Here is a 12232-nt window from a genome sequence, read left to right on the forward strand (position 1 = left end):
TATGGAGGATAGTGGGTTAGTATAGGTTAGGTGGGCTTGGATCGGCGCAACATCGAGGGCCAAAGGGCCTGTACTGCGCTGTATTCTTCTATGTTCTATGTTCTATGTTCTATATGTAACTATGATGCATTCACAGAAAGAGATACAGGCTCTTGAAGGAGTTTCGATGGCTGACACGCTAACTTTAAATCTTTGAAAATCCTCATGCATAACAATTTTATGAATGTGTCTCATGTAGAATAGCAATGCAGCTTTAATTTGATTTTGCAAGGATTCCCTTTTGCCCCCTACACTGCCAACCAGACTGTGAGGGTCTGTAGGAAGATTTTGTTAATATTTATGAATGCTTGTCAGTTCATTACAAGCAGCTCAATGACACAGAGACACAATTAATAGCTGCCCAAGCCTGCTGATCCCATTTATTATATACATTATTCATTCAACAGTGTTAGAAACTTGCAACTTCAATTGCCTGCCTTATGTAAGACCAGTCTTTGGGATAAACCCCAGGTATTTTCCAATTACAGCAGCAGCCTGCAGATTCTCCACACAGACTTGAAAAGATGTTTACTTCTGTTGGGTTTTCCGCTATTGAGCAGCCAAATAAATATTCCAAAAGGCAACGCATGCGGGAGAAACATTTATGTGCTTATTCAGCCTTTGGCTAATGTCTCATTTGTAACTTTTTAAGAGGGCCAGACTTTTGTTTCTCAAATTTTAAGAGTTCTGAGAGTTTGTTGGCTTCATGACCAAAACTACAGCATAATCTGTTCCAAAGATAATTTTCTTTTTACTGTTTTTTCTGCATTATTCACTGTAAAATGCAAGTGACAACAAATCAATCAATCAACAATCAATTTTGCCGGGGGTGGGGGGGGAAATAACAGTGAGTGGAAGAGAGTACATATACAAAGTAAGAGCCCAAAACCATTCCAAGTTATTTACAGCTGTTCAGTATGTGCATGAGTGGGTGGCATGGTGGCTCACAACACCAGCGACATGGGTTCAATTCCTGCCTCGGGTGACTGCGTAGAGTATGTTCATTCGCCCCGTGTCTGTGTGGGTTTCCTCCCACAGTCCAAAGGTATGCAGGTCAGGTGAATTGGTCATGCTAAATTGCCCATAGTGGTAGGTGCATTAGTTGAGGTAAATACAGGGTAGGCGAATGGATCTGGGTGGGTTACTCTTTCGAGGATTGGCGTGGACTTGTTCGGCCAAAGGACGTGTTTCCATAGTGTAGGGAATCTAATCTACCCAAATCTCACCATTTTGTCTGGGAATAATAGTGAATGGGCTCATTGCAAACAAATTTCAGTACTGATATCAAATCATCAACTTCAGGCAAGCATCAGCAAGAGAATGGCACTGTCTTTAAAATGCAATAAAATTTATTTCCTGCTAAACCACGTTTCGCAGTAAATGGAGCACATTGACTCAGGACCTAGTAACATCCGCTACATTTGAGAATAGTTATCTGTCCACCAGTTTTCTGGCCCCTCTCCTGTGCCCAATGAGGAATTAAAAACTAATGTCAGGGTCCCTGCAACCTCCTCTCTTGACTCCCATAACATCCTGGAATATAGCTCATCTGGGTCTGGGGACTTATCCACCTTCAATCCTGCTCAAACCACTATACTTCCTTGCTCAATGCTAATTTGTCCAAAGATATCACAGTTCATCTCCTTGATTGCTGGTCCTACACTGTCCTCTGGAGTGAATACGTAATGATGTAAAGTACTCATTTAAGGTAGATGTTAGAATTATAGGAAGTAAATATGTGAATAAAATCAAAATTGACTGTGATGTTTGTTTTTAATAAAGAGATTAATCAGAACTTCTTTTAAAAAAACTAATTTGACATCCTAAATCTTCCTTGATCAGTTTTCATTTTAATTGTATTCAGGTTTCAGACTGAACGTGGAAAGCAATAGTTGCAGTTTTTGGATTGTTTATGGTTATCTGTCGTAAAAATCTTTCAATTGTCTCATCAACAGTTCCAGAGCTTGCCTTGGAGATTGATAAAACAGTGATAGCAGTGGGTCCTTCAGCAACTTAGCCCTACTTTGCCTTTCCAAAGGGTCATAGTTGATCCATCCATTTATCTCATGTCCAACAGTGTGTTTATCAAACAAGCATCTGTTGATTTCAGTTTTGAAGAGTCCAGCTGATGTTTGCATCCACAGGCAAAAAAACTTTCATTTTTACTGTCTTTCCAGTCATCATTCATGAACAGTTTCACTCCAACTTCATGTGCTCTTGATAAAGCACTAAATGAAATTATTTATATGGTCAGAGCATTCTATACCAACTGATGGGGTATGGGATAGGAGATGGGCTGGAATCAAGCAAGAAGACATGGTCTTAGAATCCCTACAGTGTGGAAACAGGCCCATCGGCCCAACAAGTCCACACCAACCCTCCAAAGAGTAGCCCATAAAGACCCATTCCCTTACCCTATATTTACCCCTGACTAGTACACCTAAACTACACATCCCTGAAAGCTATGGGCAATTCAGCTTGGCCAATTCATCTAACCTGCACATCGTTGGACTGTGGGAGGAAACTGGAGCACCTAAAGGAAACCCATGCAGACACAGGGAGAACATACAACTCCACACAGACAGTCAGAATTGAACCAGGGTCCCTGGCACTGTGAGGCAGCAGTGCTAACCACTGCACCAATGTGCTGCCCCAAGGTCACCGTGCTGTCACCTACTTATCTTGTTGGGGATTTCACAAAAATCATTAAATGGTCATGTAAGAGTCCCTTTCCTGTTACCCCTGTCATTGCACCACTGGGGGAAAGTACGGACAGAAGAACAATGTGGAGAACTGCCATGGAGGACACATACTCACGGGAAAGGACTATCCCTAGATCAGTCCCTTGCCCTCATGATGGCTATTTACAAAGCTCACCTGTCTCCAGTCTTACTGACTGGCCCTAGTTATAGGCCACCTCACTTGGCCACATCTTTGGTCTGCAGCACTGATCCTGGTTAGCCGCAGTCCCAGCAGTGACCACTGTTCCTGGTGGCACTGAAGTGCTCCTGGCTATTTAGTTGGCTGATGACTTTTGGAAGTGGGACGTTCTGACTCAGGAGGATGGAACCCATGAGTTCCAGTAACTGCTCAGCTGTTGACAATAGGGCATGGTCCAACCTGGGCTGATCGAGACAGACTCGCCCACAATCGTCCAGCTAAAGGATTATATGTCTTAAATCATGTCCATGTTAAATCCCAGCTTGTGAACTAGCTCCTATCAAATTACTATCAAATAAAACACCCCAATTAGATCACCCCTCAATCCTCTGAGCCCAAGGGAATATGAACCATGATTAGACTCCATCTTCATCAGGCGAAAGTGAGGACTGCAGATGCTGGAGATTAAAGTTGAGGGTGTGGTGCTGGAAAAGCACAACAGATCAGGCAGTATCCAAGGAGCAGGAGAATCGATGTTTCAGGCAAAAGCCCTTCATCGGATTCCTGATGTCAATTCTCCTGCTCCTCGGATGCTACCTGACCGGCTGTGCGTTTCCAGCACCACGTTCTCGAATCCAGCTTCGTCAGTATGTGCTTGTATATTTCTAGCCAAACTGCACTCGATACCTTCCCAAAGTAATGGTCACTTCCTGGGTATGATGCTCAGAGCCAGATTGTCATTACTCCAGCTGTCATTATTCTCCAAGACTGCATATAACTACAGCATGAGGTTCTCCGCAACTGAGGAGCTCCCTAAAGCTATCCGAGATTCTGGAAGGAAACAGATACCTCTCAGGTGTCTTCTATCAAACCTATGTTTTGAGCACAGGAGATGTAAATAAATTCATTTTTAATCACTCCTCGATATGAAATATCCCAGGCAACCAGAGTAATATTTATTGGAAGCGTAGAAACCACAAACAGAACAAGAGATATTTTCAGTGTATGAACATTCCTTATGCCTGTGCCTGAAGCTGTTCTACATGATGCCACAAATTAAAAACAGGAATTGAATCACTTGGATCTTTTGATCAATGCCACAAGGCTTTATCGATGTTTTGTTTTCATTTCTGCTCACTGCACTATAAAATGAGCTGGAATTAAATTGCACATTGGCACACATAGAATTGGAATACTCTAACCTTGATCTTTCTGCATTTATACAGTGCCTGTGATGACCTCAGGGAGATCTGTGGCCAATGAAGTACTTTTTGAAGCATGGCCGCTATTGCAGGAAACATGGTTGGCAATTTTCATTCAGCTGTCTCCCCAACAAATAACAATGGTTCACAACTTGGCCATTGAACCTGGTTCAAAATCAAAATCCTGTATGTGAGTTCCTCCAAATCTGAAGTGGCCCAGCAGATATAAGACTACATAGTCTACCTAGAAGAGGCTTATTGAATAAGCGATACAAAGTTAACTGCATGACAGTTACTATTTATGGGTTATATCAATGTGATCTACATGGGCTCAACGCTTAGCACTGCTGCCTCACAGAGTCAGGGACCTGGGTTTGATTCCACCCTTGGGCAACTGGCTGTGTGGAGTTTGCACACGCTCCCTGTATCTGCATGAGTTTCCTCTGGATGCACCGGTTTCCACCAACAATCCAAAGATGTGCAAATTAGGTGGATTGGCCAAGGTAAATTTTCCATAGTGTCCAAGGATGTGCAGACTACATGGGTTAGCTATGGGAAATGCAGGGTTATAAGGCATGGGGATGGGTCTGGGTGTGATGTTCTTTGGAGTATCAGTGTGGACTTGATGGGTGGAATGGTCTGCTTCCACACTGTGGGGATTCTTATGATTCTACATTATTTAAGAGGCATTAAGGAATACACCACCCTCTGGTTTGTCTCCTAGTAGTTGCTTCTGTACTCCTGCCCCAGGTCCTTGGGATTTCATCCCAGTGGGTGGTTCTTCTAGCACTCAGTCAAGCATTAACCATTCCAGGCCAGCATACAGTGCTGTGAAAATTGAAAATCTGAAAATAAGCAGAAATGCTAAGCAGGTCCATCAATATCCATGGAGAGAGAAATATAGATAAAGTCAACATTGCAGGTTATTGGCCTTTCAGCAAACTGTCAAAAGTTCAAGATTAATGGGTGATGAGGTGCATCAGTGGTTAGCACTGCTACTTCACAGCACCAGGGACCTGGGTTTGATTCCAGCCTTGGGCAACTGTCTGTGTGGAGTTTGCACATTCGCCCCATGTCTGTGTGGGTTTCCTCTGGGTGATACGGTTTTCTCCAACAGTCCGAAGATGTGCAGGTTAGGTGAATTGGCTGGACTAAATTGCCCTTGGTGTCCAGGGGTATGTTGGTTAGGGGCATTAGTCAGGGGTAAATGTAGAGTAATAGGGTAGGAGAATGCTGGATGAGATACTCTTTGGAGGGTTGGTAAGGACTTGTTGGGCCAAATGGCCTGTTTCCAGACTGTAGGGATTATGTGATTAATTCTTATAATCCTGATGTGAAGAAAACTGAACTTTGTAAGCGAAGATGAAAGCTAAAAACAGCAATCATAGGGAAAATAATGTGCATAAGAATAGCTTACAAGATACATTAAAACAATATTCAAAGGTATTTTATAAACACGCAAATTGTAAAAAGATAGGTTCGAAGTTTGTGCGAAGATTTGTAGCTCGGGTGCTCGTTGTTGTGGTTCTGTTCGCCGAGCTGGAAGTTTTTGTTGCAAACGTTTCGTCCCCTGGCTAGGCGACATCATCAGTGCTTGGGAGCCTCCTGCGAAGTGCTTCTTTGATGTTTCCTCCGGTGTTTATAGTGGTCTGTCCCTGCTGCTTCCGGTTGTCAGTTTCAGCTGTCCGCTGTAGTGGTTGGTATATTGGGTCCAGGTCGATGTGTTTGTTGATGGAGTTTGTGGATGAATGTTGGGTCCAGGTCGATGTGTTTGTTGATGGAGTTTGTGGATGAATGTTGGGTCCAGGTCGATGTGTTTGTTGATGGAGTTTGTGGATGAATGTTGGGTCCAGGTCGATGTGTTTGTTGATGGAGTTTGTGGATGAATGTTGGGTCCAGGTCGATGTGTTTGTTGATGGAGTTTGTGGATGAATGTTGGGTCCAGGTCGATGTGTTTGTTGATGGAGTTTGTGGATGAATGTTGGGTCCAGGTCGATGTGTTTGTTGATGGAGTTTGTGGATGAATGCCATGCTTCTAGGAATTCCCTGGCTGTTCTCTGTCTGGCTTGCCCTATGATAGTAGTGTTGTCCCAGTCGAATTCATGTTGCTTAGTAGCCACACACGCAGACGTTTGCAACAAAAACTTCCAGCTCGGCGAACAGAACCACAACAAAAAGATAGGTGTTGAAGACTGAAGTTGATTTGGGATCATCAAAGACTTTCTGCTGGCAGAGGGCACAGCTGAGCTATCGAATGAAGATTTTGCAACTATCTTCACAAGTGAAGAGGATGCTGCTTCAAGCATTGGGAACAGCTGAAGTGGAAAAGGGGGAAAGAACAAAGTGTAAGATCTTCAAATGGTTCAGGCATAGGAATAGTTAAATGACAATTTGTTTGTTTTAATTTTAACATATTTCAGCTACCCACTTCATAAGGCCATTCATGTGCTATTAAATGTAACACAAATGAACAATGTGGATTCAATGAAGAGAGCAGGGGTTTATGGCAGGAGTAGCACCAGGCATTCCTAAAAAAAGGGATGTCAACCTGGTGAAGCCACCAAACAGGACTGCTTGTGTGTCAAACAGCATAAGCAGCAAGTGACTTAAAGAACTAAGTGATCCCACAACCAATAGATCAGGTATAAGTTCTGCAGCTGCCATATCTAGTCATGAGTGGTGGGGGACAATTAAACAACTCACTAGAGGAGGAGCCTGCACAAATATCCCCATCCTCAGTGATGGAAGAGCCCAGCACATCAGCACAAAAGATAAAGCTGAAGCATTCACAGTGATCTTCAGCCAGAAGTGCCAAGTGATTGATCCATCTTGACCTCCTCCAGTGGACCTCAACATCACAGATGCCAGCCTTTGGCCAATTCGATTCACTCCAGGTGATATCAAGAAATGGAGGCACTGCATACTGTAAAGGTTAAGGGTCCTGACAACATTCCGGTTAGAGGACTAAAGATTTGCACTCCAGAACTTAGCCAAGCTCTTCCAGTGCGTTTACAACACTGTGGAAAATTGCCCAGGTATGTCCTGTACACAAAAAGCAGGACAAGTCCAATCCAACCAATTACAGCCCATCAGTCTATTCACAATCATCAGTAAAGTGGTGGAAGGTGTCTTCAATAATGCTATCAAACAGTACTGCTCAGCGACACCCAGTTTGAGTTCCACCAGGGCTACTCAGCTCCTGACCTCAATTCGGCCTTGGTTCAATCAGGGATGAAAGAGCTGATTTCCCGAGGTGAGATCTGAGTGAAAGCCTTTGACATCAAGGACGCATTTAACCAAGTGTGGCAACAAGGAGCCCTTGCAAAACTGGAATCAATGTGAATCGGGGGCAAATTCTCAACTGCTCAGAGATCTTTCTGGCACATAGGAGGATGTTTGTGATTGTTGGGGGGTCAGTCATCTCAGCTTCAGTGCAGCTCTGCAGGAGTTCCTCAGGGTAGCGTCCTAGGCCCAACCATATTAAGCAGCTTCATCAATGATCTTGCCTCTATCGTACTGCAGAAGTGGGGATGTTTGCTGATGATTGCACAATATTCAGCACCACTCACGATTCCTCAGATGATGAAGCAATCCATGTTCAAATGTAACAAGACCTGGACAATATCTAGACCTGGACAATATCTAGGCTTGGGCTGACAAATAGCAAGTAATATTTGCACCACATAAATCCCAGGTGATGACCATCACCAATAAAATACAGTCTAACCACCATTGCTCGACATTCAAAGGTATTTCCATCACTATCAAAAAGTGTGGTGCTGGAAAAGTACAGCCGGTCAGGCAGCATCCGAGGACCAGGTGAGTCAATGTTTCGAGCATAAGTTCTTCATCAGGAATGCCATCACTGAATCACCAGCTATCAATATACTGGGGGTTACCATTAATCAGAAACTGAACTGGATTGTAAGTATAAATACAGAGGCTACAAGAGCAGGTCAGAGACTAGGAATACTGTGGTAAGTAGCTCAACTCTTGACCCTCCAAAGCGTTTCTAACATCTACAAGTCAGGAGAGTGATGGAATACTCCCCACTTGCCTGGTTTGGTGCAGCTCCAACAACACTCAAGAAGCTTGACACCATCCAGGACAAAGCAGCTTCTTCATTGGCTCACATCTGCAAACTTTCCCTCTGCTACTGTTTCTCAGTAACAGCAGGTGTATACTATCGACAAGATGCACAGCAGAACTTCACCAAATATCCTTAGACAGCATCTTCCAAACTTGTGGGCACTTCCATCTAGAAGGACAAGGGAAGAAAATACATGGAAACACCACGAGCTTCATGTTCCCGTCCAAGCCACTCACCATTCAGATGTGGAAATATATCGCTGTTCCTTCACTGACACTGGGCCAAAATCCTGGAAGTTCCTCCTCAGGGCATTGTGGGTCTACCTACAGTAGGTGGACTGCATTGATTTAAGATGGCAGGTCACCACCACCTTCTCAAGGGCAACTAAGGATCGGCAATAAATGCTGGCCCAGTCAGCAACACCCCCATCCCATGAGAGAATAAAAAAGATCCATGGACTTCAAGATCTCTGATGGGTTTACTTCCAGCAAAATTAATATTTGATTTAAAAACTAATCTCCAGACACAGCTTGTGTATCAAGCAGCAAAGTGCAGAGAACCTGTGGTTAGATAATAACTGGGTACTTGGCTCATTTGCACGTTCGTTCTTAAAGGGAGATCACTCCAAGGGTGATAATACAACAGAGATTACACCATATTGTTTAGAAGGGACTTTGAGGATTTGCATCTAGTGACAATGAAGGAACAACAACATTTGCGGAGACATTGTAATAGTGATACTAGACTAGTGTTCTAAAGTGAAAGAGTGGTTAAATGTAGCCTAACTAACCTTAACCCAGTCTACACTAACCCTTTTTAACTCAGGCATGCTAGTCACTGAGATAGACAAGGAGACAAGAGTATCAGGAAGGTCCAACACAACTTTATTGAACAATTTATGGAGATAAAAGAACATTCATCAGATTCTACTATTGTATTTTAATTAAACTCTTATCAATCTCTTCTGTAAATATTCTTAAATATCTAAGTAAACAGTCTCAAATCTATACTAGCCATCTACTTCTGACAAGCACTTCTGAGGATTCACCAAATCCTACCTACAGAACCCTACCACTGTATTTGAACTGTTTATTTGAGTGGACTGGTGATACCCATTCAGTAAGGCTGGGACAGCTTGTTGCTTGTTCATTGAGGTTTGGCTATTTGAGCTTCTCTTCTTGTGTAGAGCTGATTCTGATCTTTAGGCTGCCTCTCTGAGGTGGTCTCTCTGGGTCTGGTCAGTCTGACGATGCTCACCATGAGGTACAAGGAACTGGAGATGCTGTACAACTCAGCTGCCAGTTGAAGGCGCTCTCTGGAGAAGGTGCAAAAAGCTGAGGCTCCAGGTTGTTATTTTTATTCCTCTCTCTCATCCTTCTCAAACATTCTATGGACAGTGCTCAAAACTAGCATTGGCTTGGGCAGCAAGATCCAATGAGGTGACTACTTTCCATACTCGAAGGTCTCAGAACATGGTTGTGTACCTTCAACTCTCAAGTGCCGTCCTTGTCATGCTGTGCCTCTGGCCTCCTGCTGAGCTGGGTGCCACCCAAGTCTGTGTAATATTCCTCTAACAAAGCAGCTTCACTGTAGATGTAAAGAGCAGCTCATTCTCAAACTCTGTGGCCATTAAGCTTTGGCTGGGCAGTTCCAGGTCTGTCTGGTTTTGACAGGGCTGGCTGCTTTATTCCTGATGAAGGGCTTTTGCCCGAAACGTCGATTTTACTGCTCCTCGGATGCTGCCTGAATTGCTGTGCTCTTCCAGCACCACTAATCCAGAATCTGGTTTCCAGCATCTGCAGTCATTGTTTTTACCCTGCATGAATACTGTCTGTTCCAGCAGTTTGCAAATTGCAGAGTTTGGCTAAGCTTAAACTTGGCTTCCACATTTCAAGCTTTTATCCATGTTCATGATAAAATGTCAATATTTCTGTAACAATCCCGGAAGTCATGGCTTACTAACCACATGGAAATTGAGAGTCCCAGTTCTTGGAATATGAATTTGAATGTCACCATTGCAGATGTGAAATATAAATTCAATAAAAGTCTGAAATAGACAGATCGCCTAATGGTGCCCATGTAACAATTGTCAGTAATCGTAACTGTCCATTTGGTTCACCAATGTTCTTTAGGGAAGGAAATCTGCCTTCCTTGTCTGGTCTGGCCTGGCCTACATGTGATTCCAGACTCACAGCAATGTGATGGTTTCTTAATGGCCTTATGAAATGACCTAGCAAGCTGAAGTGATCTCTTCAACAAATTAATGGAAGTATCCAGAACCAGGACTAAACTGTTTGACCAGTTAAACCTTTATTTCAAGCTGAAGTGATGATCAATGATCGTTTTTTTACTGACTGAAGGAGGTTTTTATATTCCCTAGTAATCAGTGTTAGGAGCCCTGTGTTTCCTGATATAATAATGGGATGGGCCTTAGTCTGCTGGGTATAATTTCAAAAGATGTGGTTAACATAAAACTTGGAAGTTTTGGGGAAGATAATGTAGAATTTTTAAACACATAGCAGGTTGTTGGAATGGGTGGACAAGTGGCAATGCAACATAATGCAGTGAAGACAGTGTATTTTGGCTGAACAAAAGAGAAGGGTCAGTATAAATTAAAGGAAGGAATTGTAAAAGATGATACAGGAACAGAAAGAGCTGGGCATAAATGTTTATAAATCACTGAAGATTCATTATATGGAGCAAGGAGGTGATGTTAAGCCTGTATAAAACAATGGTTTAGCATCAACCATAAAATTGCATCAGGTGTTAATCCCCACATCTTCAAAAGGGTGTGAAAATACGAAAGAGAGTGCAGAAAATATTCAGAAGAATGCTTCCAAGGATGAGGAATCTCAAAAATGTTGTTGGATTGGGCAGGTTGAGAGTTGTGGTCTTGGAACAGAGAGGGTTAAGAGGAGAATTGATAGCAACTTACAAAATCATGAGGGATCTAGACAAAGTAATTCAGGAAGAACTATCCCCATTGGTGGAGGGATTGAGGACAAAAGAGCCAGGTTTAAAATTATTGTGAAGAGAAATAACAGTGCCAAGTGCAGTACCTCATACAAGCAACAACATGTAGTTGGGGTCTGAAATGCACTGCCTGCCAATTTGGCAGAGGCTTTTGTAAAGGGTTTGAACCATTATCTGGAAAGGAAATAGCTTCAGATGTAAAAGGAAAAGTCAAGGGACTGTCATAAAGTGACTTGTTGTTTGAGATGATCAGCACAGAAGTGGGAGACTGAATCATCTCTGCCTGTGCTGGCGATGATTCTCTGATTCTAAGATTCTAGGATAGACACACAGCAAATCCATCCCTCCTAAAACAAACTGACCATACTGTGAGGTCAAGTTCTTCAAAGTACAATTTTTCACTAATTATGCCTATTTGCACTCAAAGAGGCTCTGAACAATCATTTTCTTTGGCAAAAGTTCCCTAACACTCTATCGTTTTTCAATTGAAGAAGAAAATTACTACAGTTGCACCGATGAAGCAAGTTAATGGTTCTACATAACTTTAGCTATTTGCAGTTTTCCTGAAGTGCATTTCTCATTACTGGAGGATTCAAAGTTTGGGAACATAGGAAATCAGAACAGGAGGGGAGCTCTCAGCCCTATGAGTCTATTACACCATTCAGTCAGACTGTGGCTGTATCTCTACCTTAACAACATTTTCTCACACAATCCCCAGTCTCCCACAATCTCTATTAATGACTAGAAATCTATTGATCTTTGTCTTGAGTATACTCAATAACCAAGTCTTCAGAGACAGTGAATTCACCTCATGCCAGTAAAGAAATTTCCTCTCATTTCAGTCCTAAAATGGCCAGTCCTTACTGTGAGATTGTGCCTCCTGGTTTTAGACATCGCACCCCCCTCCTTCAGACAGGGAAAACATTCTCCTGCACCCCCTATTGAGCTGTAAAATTTTTGAATCTTTGAATGAGATCATCTCTCCAATCAGTCAATAGGCAAACAGCAGAGAACTTCACTGAGCTTTCCAGACTCATGGTGGAACCCA

The sequence above is a fragment of the Chiloscyllium plagiosum genome, chromosome 13 (assembly GCF_004010195.1).
Source record: "Chiloscyllium plagiosum isolate BGI_BamShark_2017 chromosome 13, ASM401019v2, whole genome shotgun sequence".
In the NCBI taxonomy this organism is placed as follows: domain Eukaryota; kingdom Metazoa; phylum Chordata; class Chondrichthyes; order Orectolobiformes; family Hemiscylliidae; genus Chiloscyllium; species Chiloscyllium plagiosum.